The 15,557-nt window shown below is 41.5% G+C and overlaps 1 long non-coding RNA gene across 1 annotated transcript in view; it reads left to right on the top strand.

Moving 5' to 3' along the window:
* Positions 1-14,569, top strand: part of LOC125330904 — a 41,703-nt gene extending 27,134 nt beyond the window's left edge. Inside the window, exons 2-3 of the long non-coding RNA XR_007205754.1 lie at positions 10,452-10,520; positions 13,188-14,569. This is a non-coding gene — a long non-coding RNA (uncharacterized LOC125330904). The remainder of the gene's footprint in view (positions 1-10,451; positions 10,521-13,187) is intronic.
* The last annotated feature ends 988 nt before the right edge of the window (positions 14,570-15,557 follow it).

Raw genomic sequence — 15,557 nt, 5'->3', positions numbered from 1 at the left:
CTGAGAGGCAATTTCTGCCAAAGCATCATCTCTGTGGGATGCAGGATTGTCTCCAAACCACCCCACTAATATCTAGTCCATGTCATTCCATCAGTACAGCTACCATGGACTTAATTAAACATCAGTAAATGCTGAAAATGGAGAAAATTTGGGGTTTTTGGCTCACCAACCATTCACCATCAGTGTGTCTAACAGGGCTGTGGGCATGGGGGCAGCCAGGACAGGGGGGACACACAGCTGGGTGTGTCCAACAAAGATATCCCAGGTGGAGTGGAGCTGTGCACCAAAACACAGCTTGGAGACAGCAACATCAAAGAAGTGAAGTCATTGATGACTAAAAAACCCCCAAAACAACCAAAAAAGAAGCAACTACTTGATCTAAGCTGTTATTCTGTTACCAGGAGCTGCTGCCCAAACCCCACCAGAGAACATCCAAACTACACAGATTATTCACTGGGGGACAGAAGTGCTTTGTTGCCAGTGTTCAGTGAGTGACAAATCAAATCCAGGGATCTCCAGTTGGGAGAACGATCTGCCATCTGCTCATCATTCACCTGGGAAGTCTTTTCATACTGGGATGGAAGAGATAAGATTCAAATGATTGGGAGGCTACAGACAGAGAAATGCTGTATGTCTTTTTATCCTCTAAGAAATCTCATAAAAAACCTTTTAGTTCGAATCTGGTACAAATGTAGATTTCAGGCTGTGAAATAGAGCATCTCTTTTTGAGGTGATGAATCCTACAAGGAAAAAAGGCCATTTTTCTTCTCACAAGGTCTCCCAAGTTGATCAGTTGGATCCACTTGATGAAACTCGGAGTGTTTGCCTTTCACCAGCAGTGTGTTGGGATCGCCAGCAGAGGATGGATGGCCTGGAAGGGAAGCCAGTGGATGAGCCAAGGGAATTCAGTTTCATGGAGATTGCTCCTGAAAGGGGCAAGAACTTTCCTCCTCAAAGCGTCCCTAGAGACAACTCCCAAAGCAGCAAAAACCGAGCCAGCAGAATGGAGAAAGTTTGCATAAATCATTAATAAGCACAAGGAAATGCTACAAAATGTTCATTGTCAGGCTGTTGATTTAATTCCAGTTGTGGGGAAACATCTGTTTGTCTTTGCTCAAGCTTGGTAAGCACCATGAAGCATTAGAAATAATTCCAGAGTTGTTACATTTGCGATTTCATTGTAGTTCTGGGTTTGTCCTTTGATAAAGCACATTCAAAATCACAGCAGATGCCAGCTTTCAGCATAATTTTTGAAGGATTAAGTCTTATTCTGATCAGGTTTGAAATAAAATAGGTAAAGAGTTTCTGAACTCCTGGTAAATCCCTTCATAATTGAAAAGAGGGGAATTTGTTTCAAGCCTAATTAGAAAGATTTCTTTAGGATGATTCTGCTATAGTTTGCTATCCACCTTTATTGCAATTAATGAAGTAATTACAATCAAAAGGGATCTGGGCAGGAATACTGATAAGAAATTGGGACTTTGAGTAACATTGGACACAATGGAAAACCTTGTTGGCATATGAAAAAATCAAGGACTTTTGTCCCTCACTTTTGACATTGCTTGACCAGATCTGCAAAGCCAAGAGGTTAAAATAAATTCCCTTATTTTATAGAAAGTATCAAAACCAGGGGACTTCACAGCCCATGTCCAACAAGGCAGCAAATTTAGAAGCTGTTGTTTGAAGAGCCTACAGGAAATTCTATTTAAATGGTTCCCATGAATAAATATCTTCTAAGTGAGGTTTGTTTTGATGATACCTTTGCCCTGACTTTCTTTGGTTCTGCAGAAATATTTGTTGGTTTTTGTTGTTGGTTTTTTTCCAGAAGGTTTCTGTTCAATGATTACTACAAGCCCTTGACTCCAAATTTGCCAGGTCCAGGCGTGTCTGTGGAAATCATGATTGATGGACAAGGGAATAAACTCGAGCCTCCACCCCGGGTTAGAGATAAAGCTGAAGTCTTGAGACGTGAATTTTTTGTTTGTGGAGACAGGACGGGTCCAAGATGTCAGCAGGAATATTTGGTTTGTTTTCCCTGATTTTCATTACTCTTTTTCGTGCCTGTGTTTGAATGAAGCTGGTGGATTTCAGAGAATTAAAATCAAGTCTTTCTCAAGTAGTGGATTCAGCAGGAGAGATTATTTAGTGAGGAATCACAAAATAAAATATAAGATACACGTGCATGACCAGGGAAGTCAGTAGTGATGGAAAGGTGCCCCTGTAGATAAAAGAATTGGGTCAGGGGAGAGAGAGCTGGTGAAGAAAAAGTCCTGAGCACCTTTATCAGGAAAAAAAGGAGCTGGATTGGCTGTCAGAAAGTGAGAGAATGAGATTAGAAAATCAAATGGCATGGCCTCTCCTGCTCCTCTTTGTCAGGGTTCAGCTGAGCATCCTCCTGAATTTATATTGGCATTAGCTCTGGACATATGGAGTTACTGTGAAATGCATGTGATATTTAATTGTTGGGAAATTTGCCATAAAAGGGGGGGATTATATTCTAATTCCCAAATAGAATGACTTCAGAATAATTCAGGATATAAACCAGGTCCCAAATAGTGAAACCCACAAACTTACCATCTTTTCTGTCCCAGGAAATGCTGTTATAGCTTCTTTTAAAGTTGGCAAAAGTCCTGATGTTCTAAATCTCTGAAATAAAGTTTTAAAATCCTTGTATTATGTAGCACCTCACACTTAATTATAGTACAAAAAATGAACTTTCAGGAGAGGTCTACAAATCTGGCTCAGCCCCTTTTTTTATTGCCTTCCAAACATGGAAAATAAATTCCATTTTATATTTGAAAAAGGTTATTTTAGGATCACCCACAACTCAAAAAATGGGCACTTTTTACACTATCTAGGTTGTACTACATTTAGTCCATTTTCCTCCCGCAGGTGAACGACTGTGACAGATTTGAAACTAAAAATAGTCACACAATCACTGGAATAATACAAAAATTATAGCAGGAGCCTACCATGGATCTGTCTGGACATGGACAGTGCCTCAAATCTGTAATTGTGGGGGAAGAGCTTTCAAAGGACTCCAATGGATCTGAAACTCCATGGGCATGGAAAGCTCTGGCTGTAGGGAAAGAGCAGCTGGTTTTAGCTGAAAACTTTTCTGCTTCACCTGAATTATTGCTCCATAATTTGAGATTTTATTTAGTTTAAATTCCGTCCTGATTTTTTTGTCTGGATGTACATTTGAAAAGAATGTATTTTGACTTGAGGCAAAAAACCCGCAGGGATTAAAAACCTCATAAAAGTTATCAAAAGGCTTTTTTTCCCCCCCTCTTGTAATCAATATCAGCCACCTGCTAATATCAAATACGGCTTCTTGTTCAGGAGTTCTCCCACCTGGAAATTGCTGGAGGCTTGGAGTTTACTCTGTAGAATTACTTTTCTTCTAACAGCATCCATTTTTAGGATGTTTTCCTAATGTTTAGGTATTAACTCTGATTCTGGATAATTTTAGGACAAGTAAGTGTATGAAAAGATAGAATTATGGAATTTTGCAGGTTGGAAAAGAGCTTTAAGGTCATCAAATCCAACCATCCACCATCAGCTCCACCATGTTCCATTAAACCTTAAGTCTCCAAGTGCCACATGCACAGGGAGGGGCTGGAGCCCCATCCATCCTTATGGAATTTCACTACAAGTGAAATAAAAAATGCAGTGTAGAGACAAGCATGGCCCCTTTTTTTCTGTAGAGAAAGTATTTCTGCACCGTGTGAAGAGCATTTGTTTGGCGACATTGTATAAATTCTTCTCTCATTTCCAAGGGAAGTATAAGGCCAGTGGGCAAAATATTGTGGGACCTTCAGAAATGAGATTTTTTTCTCCTTCTATTCAGCCTCGTTAGTGTTAAACTCTCCAGTGCCCCTCTCCAATTGCCAGATTGATTGAAAAATGCACATTTTGATACAAACACTGCCTATTGTTTCATCTGGCTCTTAGATTTCTAATTCCTAGGAAAATGTTGCTCTTTTTATTGCTTGGTTTGGAACGGCCCCAATTTAACCCCGCAAGGAAGAGCTGGATGATGTACAGGAAATATGGACAAATATAAACTGGGTTTTCTGTAAAAATAGACTGAAAATACACCCTGCAATCTCTCTCCTGCACCCAGATGGCAGCAGGATGCTCTTTATAACACAGGACAGCGCTTTGGAGAGGGTGTTCAACATCCCCACTTCTGGTTATTAAGATTATTTAAACCAGTTTAAAAAAAACAAACACCACCCCCAACCTAATAACAGTCAGGCAGCTTCACGACCTCGGAAAAGCTGGGTTAAATACAGCTCTAAATTCTCCCAGCACGAAAATCTATACAGAAGTGGAATAGCTCTGGATGTCCCATTTCTTTGGTTTTTTTTAAGGAGGAGGAAGGATCTGAATGTTTAGGGCTGTAATACATCCTTGTGGGATTTAGGTTCAATTATCTGCTTTTTCCTGGATTTCTTCTATCTGCTCAAGTAATTTAGCTCATATCCACACTTAGCCCAGGTCTATTTAGTTATGGAGACCTTGATTTAATGAGTGCTGAGTTGCCCAGGCAAGGACAAAGGTGTTGTTGAGGCTTTGCAGTGCTGAGCATGAACTAAATACTCGTCTGGTCAATAAGATCCTGGCTTTTGGGAAGTGTTTAAGGAGTTGATCATGGAAATCTGAAGTTCTGGGTGTTAACTTTGGGATTTAATAGCTGGGAGACGAAAGCTGTGCATAGCAAGCGAAAAAAAAGGAAATAAAAAAACAACCAAAAGGTGCATGCTGGGGATGGCAGAAATAAAGAGGCTTTATTTCATCTCTTGCCCAGGTGTTTTTTACTGAGGAGCAGCAGTGAGACAAATGTAGCCTTCCCTGGACCACAGGCAATGACTTTTCCCTCAAATGAATCAAGATCTTGTGCCTGGTGTCTGCAGGAAACCTGAGGGCCAGGCAGAGCTCTGCTCCTGCACCAGTACAGAGCCATCAGAATTTGCTCTGGGAATGCACCATTCCCGCTCAAACTGGAGCAAAATTCCCTGCTCTTGGCTCCTCAGTAATGGGAAACTGGGTAAGGTGCTGCTGGTTTACAAAACCACATCCAGGGCCGGGTGTTGGCTGCAGAATCAACCCTTAATTTTATGTGCCTGTAAATTCTGTGGAGATAAAAAGTTACTGAGCCATCTGTTTTGGGAGCCAGTTTGCCTCTGAGCCCAACTGCTCGATGACCAACCCTTTAAAAGTCAGCTGGGTTTGTGGATTTTAATACATTTACAGAGCATAAGGAAGTTGACGTTGTTCCCTGCTGGGGTTTGTGATTTACGGTGGTCACTTTAGGTAACCACAAATGTGTTCTCAACCTCCTCAGAAAATCATCTGGATATTGTGCCAGTGCCGTTGGAATCTTTGAAGCTGGAGTATGGGATCTTTCCTTTCCAATGTTCAGCACCAAACCCACCAAAAAGACTTCTTAAAAATCTGAAAGGCTGGGAGAGTTGGGATTGTTCAGCCTGGAGAAGAGAAGCATTGGAGTGACCTCACTGTGACTTTCCAGTACATGAAGGAGCTGCAAGAAAGATGGAAAGAGAGGATTTACAAGGGATGGAGTGACTGGAAAAGGGGGGAATGGCTTCCCACTGCCAGAGGGTGGGGTTAAAATGGGATATTGGGAAGAAATTCTTCCCTGTGAGGCTGGGGAGGACCTGGAATAGAATTCCCAGAGAAGCTATGGCTGCCCCTGGATCCCTGGAGTGTCCGAGGCCAGGTTGGATGGAGCTCTAAACAACCTGGGACAGTGGAAGGTGTGCCTGGATGAGCTTTAAGGTCCCTCCCAGCCCAAAGCAGTCTGAGATTCTGTGATTACATTGTGATATTATTTCTATTTTGCATCCATATTTTATTTGTTTCTCCACTTTTTATCTACCTTTTGTGCCACTGTATAACTTTTCTAGGATTTAAAAGCCTGAGTGAAAAGGAGATGGACAAGGGACAGAAGAGACTTCTTTTGTCCTGTAGTGTCTGAAGTTTTGCAAGGGGAAATTGTCCTTATGGGATGGTGCCAGTGCCTGTTGCAGACAGTATGGGAGAGCTGGAAGGAGCAAGGAAGCTCTTATTCCTTCAGCTGGAAGAAGATCATCTCAGGGAAAAAAGCCACTCCATCACACAGTGAATCATCTCACCTGCTAAAGGTTTCAAAGTTTCAAGGCCACTCTCACCAAGCTGTGACAGAGGCGCATTTGGAGAGCAGCACGGAGATGATCCATCATTGATGACAAATCCAAGTTTTCCTGTTAGGATGTGCAGGAGTGCATGGCAGACATCTGTTCCCTATGCCAGAGCAGCAGCCACCACTTGTTTTCTCAGCTCTTCAGAGGAATAATCTGCCAGAACCTGAGCGGAATTACTCGGGGTATGGTCACTTTAGTGCACGTAATCTGGGGAAGCACGGATCTCTGAACAGATGAGTTCATAAATTATGGATTTTTGACATTTAGATCCATCAAAGGACCTCTATAATCAGGCTCTTTTTGAAGCACAGTCCATGAAGAACACTCTCAGACCTTGCAGATGTGATTAAACCAACCTGTCCTGTGTTGCTCCAGTGAAAACCACGCTCCAAAATTCCAACCTGCCCACACTGCATTTATCAACGTTTAACTCCCAGCAGTCTCAGACTTCCATGTATCCACCTGAGCTGCTGCTGTGTCACTAAATTCAATTTTACTATTGAATTCTTTTTATAAACCCGCTTTCCTGATTAGGTCTTCTATTTTCAGGTACTTAAATTCAGTGTGTATTAAGAAAGTTCTCTCTATACAATCTATATATAGTTTATTCTATTTATATATATCTCCTTATATTCCCTAAGTAGTTCACACAGTTGTTCTCTCTTTATATAAACTACTTTTATAGTTTACATAGAAATTCTGCCTTTACATGAACTATTTTTATAGATAGTTTGCATCGATCTTCTCTGTTTATATAAATTATTTCATAGAGAGAATATAAACTCTATTTCAAGAGTTCTCTCTATGTGTTATGTGTAGAAATAGGTGATATTTATATAGATGATATTTTTATTTTTATATATGGGATGCTCTGGCTCTCAGGAAGGTTGGGTTTGGCTCCTGGACAGGAGCTGTGGGTGCCACCTGTGCCCTGCACGGGATCCGGCCACGCCTCGAAATCCCATGTCCATACAAAAGCCCAGCCTGGTCCTGGAGAGGCTTCCAAGCAGCTCAGGATTTTGCAGAGTTTTCAGTAAAGGTCTGAGGGCAGTGGGGATTTGATTTCCTTTCCCACAGCCATCTGTAAGATGGGGGAGAACAGCTGCTCCTGCAGCAGGTGCCAGCTCCCAGATTTCCTGGGAGAGGAGCTAACAAGGTTTTAGGAGCTCTGGCTGTCAGATCAAGATTGTCATTGGATGTTTCTGGTTTTGCTCTATTAACCAGGCATTGTGTTTATTAAAAATTAGGGGTTAAACATCTGGAACAAAATACCTCCCTCAAAAATAAAAAAAAATTACAGTGTAGAGACTGGGGATGGTCACGGAGAAGAACCTGCACTGAAAATCTGTGTGATAAAGCCAGGTTCTGATAATATTTTAAGAGTTTGGTTGTAATTTAATCTAGAAGCAAGAGGAGAAACAAAGTGGAGAGAGAAAAATAGGTAAATATGAGTGAGTAAGAATATGCACCACTGGTCTAAAAGGAAAGGAAACAGCTCTGGTGAAGAAAACCATGGGCAAGTCTCATCTGACAGGGCAGAAGCCAGAGCAGGCATTAAATACTGCAGTTGTGTATTCAGGCTGATTCAAACTGTCCTGTTTATGGGAGTTAACAAATATTAACAAATTCTGGAGTCCAGTTCCCAGTGTTGGCCCAGTGCTTTAGACTGGAGCAGCATTGCTGCATGAACTGGGCTTGGTCCAGCTTCTGATGCTCCAGAGTGGCTGAAGATCTCAGTCCAAATATCCTGCTGGTTAGTATTTTTTTAATACATTTTCTAGTGCTTGGCTTCTATTTATTCAAGAATTCAGTATTCTATTTGTCCTCTTTTCTTTTGTAAAGACAAACTTTTTACAGCTCTCTCTAATTCAGGTATTATTTCCATTGTCTTCTGGGTTCAAGTGGTCACCCCGAGCAGTTTCAGACCATGACCAGGTAACTGAGGTTGTTGATTTCCACTAATCAACCCTCCAAATTATAGAGGCCAAAGACAACACTGTGAAATGGAATATTTTATCTCCAACACTTATCCAGACTCAAATGAACAAAAACGTTTTGCTCAGAGAATCTGTGGGCTGATGATTTCACAGTTAACGCAGCTCCCAGTTACAGAAATGTAATTAAATCAAAGGAAGTTCTTGCTTTCATTCCCACATTTTTCAGTAGTAATGACAACAAACAAATGAATTTGTTATCACCCTAATTCATTGGATTGTCACCTCCTTTTATTAGGTCAGATCAAAGACACTGCACTGAAAAGAACACATCTATCAAAATCTGACATTTCAGTTTTGTTGATCTTCTGAGAAATATTTGTCTGGTAAATATTGATGAACGTTCTGCCTATTTTAATCATCATTCTCAGCTGTCTTGGAAAAATATTTCAATGACTGCTGTGGCTGAAATGCAGATAAAAAACCACCAAATAATCTCTCTGAGGGTGTTCATAACCCAATTACTCAGGGCTTGGAACCTTCCCATTGAGCTTTTTTCAGTCCCATGACAGAAATCACTCAAAGCTGAAGGTCTGGATCAAAAAAGTTCTACTTGTATTCTATTACGTAAATTGCAAGAGTTTTTCAAAATATTTTCATTTTAGACATTAGGGCTAATTTCTCTCGGAGTTCACTTATAATATGATGTTAGAAATAGTTGTAACAACAGGATATTTGATACTGAAAGTTGCCTGGAGGCTTGGAAATGATTCAGTGGAGGGAGACTCTTTCCCAAAAGAAAAGAAGCTTTTTTTTTTTCCCAACAGAATCTAAAGGTCAGACCATTTCAGAAATATTTTAGTTATTAGTGGAGATGCTTAAAAGCTTGAAGGAAAAATGTGAATGTGTCATTCCCAGTTTAGAGTCGCCCTCCAGCTCGTTTGATTTTAAGATGGTCTCACTTTCATGATATTGTACGGAAGATTTGAAGATAGAAATGTCACAACCAAAGGAATTCATTATCTGTGTCCTTAAATTTGGGTGGAATTCCATGTGTTTTTACATCCTGAGTAGGGACTATTCGAACACTCCTTTATCTGGTGACAGTTGAACCAGCAAACATGAGACCAAAACACAGCTTTTGGGAAAACCAGTTTATATCCCAGTTTTAGAACCAGTTTTTTACAACTCCTGCCACAGTGTTGTGATATCTGAAGTCATTGATTTACCAGAATTTGTGAGAAATTCAGCAGAGCACTAATTCCACCTGTGTGATGAGCCTGAACATGCTTTTTCTGCAGCTGCTGTTCCGTAACTCCTTTTTCTCTGGAGGCTTTGGAAATGATGCTGTTGTGGAAGTTGAATAAAAAACTCTCCAGGGAATACAGACATTTTATCTGGGAGTCAAAGGAGAGGATGGGGAGGGTTTCCTCTGCAGGAACAAAAGTCTAAGGCAGGTTCTTGAGTTCACTGAGCTGTGCTTAAGAAGAATTAACTTCTTAAGAAATAATACCTGAAAAGCAATGCAAATAAACAACTTATTGAGAAAAAAATACTTTACCTGTGATGAGAATTATATCTGCTTCAATGAACCTGAACAGGTTCTTTTGTTGTTAATGCCTCCTGCCTAATCTAGTTGCTAATACCTGCTAATTCCATTTTTATCAGCTTGGAGAAAAAACCAAGCCCCATCATGAAAACGCTGCCTGTAGCCAAATAAACGCTCTGGTGACACATTTCAAACGGGTTACGTGAAGCCACAAGCTTGGTGGAGATGAAAAGGAAATGGGAAAACTCTCTGAGAGTCACAAAGGGTCTCAGTGCTTAACAGCACTCAGGGAAACAAAACTTTTGGGGTCTGGGATAGATTTTAAAGATGAAGGCCAGAGGATGATGTGCCCCACCCTCACAGCCAAGAATTCCTTCCCAATATCCCATCTATCCCTGCCCTCTGGCAGTTCGAAGCCATCCCCCCTTGTCCTGCCCTTCATGCCTTTGTAAAAGGTTTCTCTCCATCTCAAAGTTCTTTTCCAACCTTAATTCTGTTATTTTGTGATTTTAACCCTCATCCAACTCCTTCTTGGAGGTGAAAGAGAAATCTTTACCCACACGAACATCTACTGTCATTAAGAACTACATTCACTGCCTTTTCAGAGCCACTACAGAGCCAGGACTTTAAATCAGCTCTGATTCCTCCTGTTTCTCAAGGTGGAGCATGCAAGACATGGAATTTTGTCTTGGAAAGGGATGACCAGACCATGGACACTTCACCATTTAACTGTTTTTTATAATTGTTTTTTATTTCCAGAAAAACCTGCAGCTTTGGTGTTGACCCAGCCTGGACAGGCAGTTCTGGACAGGATTCTGCTGATTTCAGGTGAATGCTGCAATATAAATTCAGCGTTTATATTTTCTTTATCCTCTTCATTGATTTGCTTTATCATGTTCCAGGGAATTGCAATTACCTGCCGGAAGCACACGTCTGGGAATATTTCCTGGTGATCCAGTGCTATCTCCTTTCTTTTTTTTCTGCTAATGCCAGGAGCTAAACCAAAGCTGGCCACTTCTAAAGGCAGTGCCTGTATTCCCTACCCACATGCCACAGTTTTAAGATCCCAAAGGAAGGGATGGTATGATCAATCCCAGTTTTACTCATCTTTTCCAAGCTCTGTGGAAATTCCTTTGGCATTTCCACAGCTGGGCAAGCTCTGCTCGTCTCAAACTGAGCTGAAGAACGACCCAGACCAGGCTTGAGCTGCTTCTTGCAGCAAAACACCCCAATGTCTGCTCACAGAGGTGACTTGGCAGAAGGAATAACTCCCAAAGAATAGCAGAATTTTCCTGCAGGAAGGCTTCAGACCGCCAAGACTGAGGGTTGAGGATATAAACCTGCATGTTATTGGCAGGAAGGTGACAGTGAGGTTTTGCTGAAATCACAGAGTCCCAACTTTTTCCCACTGTAGGTGATTCCTCTGCAATATTTTCTGTGCCATGGATTGGCAAGAAATAAAAATGGTGAGTGGGAAACCTAAGGAAGTCTGTGAGAAAGATGGAGAGAGACAATTTATGAGAGAATGGAGGGACGGGACCAGGGGGAATGGCTTCAAACTGACAGAGAGTAAGATTAGGTGGGGTATTAGGAGGAAATTGTTCCCTGGGAGGAGGTCCTGGCACAGGGTGCCCAGAGCAGCTGTGGCTGCTCCTGGATTCCTGGAAGTGTCCAAGGCCAGGCTGGACATTGGGGCTTGGAGCAACCTGGGACAGTGGGAGGTGTCCCTGCCCATGGCAGGGGGTGGGAGAAAATGATCATTAATATTCTTTTCAACCCAAACCATTGTGATTCTATGACCCAAGAGAAAAAAATGTGAGGAAGACCTCAGGCCTTTCCTGACTCTCCCACAGGATGCCCTCACAGCCATTCAGAGCCACCACAGTTCATCTCCTAGAACATAAATTTACCACCAGTCCAAGCTGGCAGCTGTGTTTATAGCCTGCAATTACTGCAGGTCCCATAAATGTGGATGGAATGAAGTGTTAATACCTGTCTGCATGAGGAGTGCAACAGCACATCAGCACTGTTATCATGTGAAGGTAATTATTGACACAAGCCTTCAGCTGGATCTTAATGTATTTATTAATATTCCTCTTTATAATCATGTTGCTCTCCCATCATTATGATTTTATTCTTTATTCAGCTGCTAGATGATAACCTTGGAAAAGATACTTGTAATAATAAACTTGAGACATTGTTTTTAAATGTGGAATACATATTTAAAACATCTCTTATTAAGCCCGGCACTCATCAGCATTGATTTTTCCCGGAAATAGAATTTCCCTCACCTGTGAGCAAAGGAGTAGGAGATGAAAAGGGGAGGGAACATTTTTTTACACAGTTCTCACTCAGCAAATTATTATATTATTCCATTTCCGTCATCCCTTCTAATCAGAAATGAAAGTGTACAGAGGTTGTTAACAGCTAAGTGCTGAAGGTTACAATAATTTCTTTGGATGTTTGACATGGAACAAAGGATTTAGGGTCAGATAAACACTCTTCCACGAACTAAATTAAGTCTTTTTGCTGGATACCAGAGTCAAGGAAGCAAAAATCACAGAGTAAACTCCCCACAGCCAATAAACAATAAGTAACCTGTCAAGTGTGAGTGAAAAGGGGGGAAATTAGGCAATGTTGGGATCTACAAACTGGAGCAACAAGGCAGAACAGTGAGAAAATTAATGCCAACACCTCATAAAAATTACCAGTGGCTTCAGCTGAGTTTCTCACAAGTAAATGTCAACTGAGCCAGAGGCTGCAAACACCTCTGGAACTTGAATATTAAAATTATTTTGAAGGCAAATCCCTCAAATGCAGGGAGATAGGTGCCAGACTCGGAAATTGAGTAAAGCATTAATGAGCAACAGCTGAGGAGAGGCAAACCCAGCCCTGGAGCTCTCCGTGCTGATGCTCCCAAGCCTGGGTTCAATTCCTCCCGTTTTGGGCAAATTGCTCGCTGATGGCTGGAGCTGAGCGGGTGGCACTCGGATGAGAGCAGGATGGGAATGCTCAGTGGGATCACCCAGCACGGTGGGGTTTGGGTGTGTTTACACTCCTGTAACCAAGCTGGGGTTTGGTTTCCAGCAGAGCATCCAGCAAGATTTAATTCTCATTAACTTCTCTGTTGACACAAACAAATCCTCACCAGGAATCCTCTCTAATTCCTATCTTGTTAAGGCAAGCTAGGACTCACAAAAAGCATTGCCTCCTGTTTCATCTGCTCGTTAGAAAGCTTTTATCACGCTTTAAAAATGCATTTCTCTATTTTCATCTGCATCATCCATCTTATTCCCAAAAAATGTATTTTTCCCTGGAAAATTCACATCATGACTGGTCCCAAACCCTGGTGAGAGCTGAGCAAAGACGTGGTTGAGACAATAAAGTGTAGCCAGAAATTTCCAGAATGCAGGAGCTGCTCGTTCACCATTTAAATGCCTCAATCTCAGCCCCACTCAGACCCTTCTGTTTAATTGCCTTTTTTTTCTTTTCCAGGTTCTGTCCATTTTGCTGGATGAATCCAAAAGGGAAAGGGTCAAACAGCACCTTCTGTGCTCACTCTGGTCTTTGCTTTCTGGTAGGCTTGGCTGGGTGTGAACACTGCCAGAAAAGGCTGGGATTGAGTTTTTTCCACTTAAAGACTATTGTAATTAGGACTTGAGTGGCAGAAATGCCATAAAAATTATCCTAAACAAATAATAAATACCTGTTTTAACCCCACATCTACAGCAGGGTGAGTTAGAAGCCCAATTTTACCTTAATTCCTTCAGTACTGTGTCTTTAATTATTGTGGCCCAGCATCATTCCCACAATAATTAATCAGAATTGGAAATACAACCCCAATTCATCTGCTACAGTGGCTGCCGCTTTTCACTTGTATTTCAGAGTTTATACAACAGAACTCTCATAATACCTTCAAGGAAAAAATAAAAAAAAAAAAGAAAGAAAAAGCAGGCAAGAAATAGATGTCTTGGTCTTTCATTTAAATTTAATGAGCAAAAGAGTTGCAGTGAAATTAGAGATGTGCTGAACTATCCAGAGGAGATTCCAAGCCATTATTAGCCTGCTCACCCTGCTACTTATCTTCAAACGCACACACCAGCAGCAGAAAGGATTTAGGTTACATTTTAGTAATCCAAATCTTGTAGGTACTGGGGTTTAGTGAAACTGGAGCACTCGTTACTATAATTTAGCTACAAAAAAAGCAGCATTTAGTGAAGTAAGAGATCTGGCTTTACAGCACAAAAGCAAGGGGAGTTTGGGGGCTGTGGCAGCGAGGTTGGAGTGTCAGTCTGGATTGCCAGCCTCAAAGCTGAATTTCCGTGGGTTTGGGGATTTGTCAAGTATTTAACAGTGTTGAAATGTAAACTTTTTTTCTTGATGTTCAAACCTCTGTAAAACAGCCTTTAAAGAAGGGAAAAAATACAGGAGGAAGAAGCAAAATCAGCAACACTGGTGTGGCTGTGCTTAGGAGCAAATCCCTTTCTTGTATGGCTGAAGTGGGAGCCAGACATCCCAGTTCCCTCCTAACCATGGATGAGGAGAAGCTGGGATCTTTCAGGGGAACTTTTGCCTCTCTCTGCCTCAGTTTCCTGGACCGGCACCTGCAGAGGCCTCTTTTTCTGGTGGTAAAACTGCAACTGAACTGAAATGAAGCCATATGAACATTGTGATAATGTGGCCTTGGGTGTCTGAATTTAATTGATCAAAACTAAGAACTGTGATGGAAAATTTAATTGGAAAAATCATTATCAGAGATACATAAAGTGCATCTATTTCTCTACTAATCTAAAGCCTCTAGTTCTCATTAATCCAACTTATTCTCATTACAACTCCTCTATTAATGGTGCTGTGTGGAAGGAGGAAGCATCACCGTGTGTAGCACAAATGTGCTGTGAAAATAACACTTGTGATGTGTGGAAATGTTGAGGATTGGGTATAATTCTGTGCAATTCAACAAATTCTGGACAACAGCACATTTTAACAGTGGCTTTAACTGAGTGCAGCTCCTCCTTGCTCCGTGTCCCCTTAGCAGGGAGCTGGGAGCTGCTCAGCCACTGATTAACTCAGGCTACCACAGGGTCTCCCAATTAATAAAAATCATCATCCAGTGGTCCTGTCAGACGTGGAGCTGCATTTCTGATGGCAAATTCACTACCTGGGGCTCTCCCAGTTGCTGCTCTCCCTGTCCCATCACTCCTGCTTGCTGGGCTGGGCTGTGGAGACAGAGTTCACTCGTTGGTGGGATAAGTTCCTCTCATTTGAATTCGATATGGGCAACATCCCATTATTCATCTTCATCTAAATTCAGGTGAACATGCAATTAAAAGGGCTGTGATACCTCTAGATCCTCCACTGCCTCTAAATATCTGACTCTGCCACTGTTTGGAGCATGAGGGAATGTGAGAAACACTCACTGAGGGTAGGCAGGCAGTAATTGTTACAGAGGAGGGTAAAAAGCAGGAGAGAGGCTTTTGTTTTATTTCCACCAGGATAAACAAGTCCTCAGAGTGGGGAGAAATTACATGGAAATTATATCCCTGGGAGTATTCAAGGCCAGGCTGGGTGGAGCAACCTGGTTTAGGGAGAAGTGTCCTTGCCCATGGCAGGGCTTGGAATTTGATGATATTTTAGATCCTTCCAACCCAAACCATTCTCTGGCTCCGAGATTTCATGATATGTGATAGATTTTGCACCATAACCATGCAAAACCAGGTTTTTTAAAATTATTTGTCACTGTTGATATAAAAACTACGTTGAGAATGTTCCAGAAATTGTGTCATAATTACTTTGGGAAGTTTTTTTCAGCTTTATATCCTAAAGACCTATTCCTCCAGTTTAAGATCTCATTGCTTGCCTGAGACT

The sequence above is a fragment of the Corvus hawaiiensis genome, chromosome 10 (assembly GCF_020740725.1).
Source record: "Corvus hawaiiensis isolate bCorHaw1 chromosome 10, bCorHaw1.pri.cur, whole genome shotgun sequence".
NCBI classification, from domain to species: Eukaryota; Metazoa; Chordata; class Aves; order Passeriformes; family Corvidae; genus Corvus; species Corvus hawaiiensis.
Note: the sequence above shows the minus strand (reverse complement) of the source record. Positions and strands in the feature narration are given on the sequence as shown.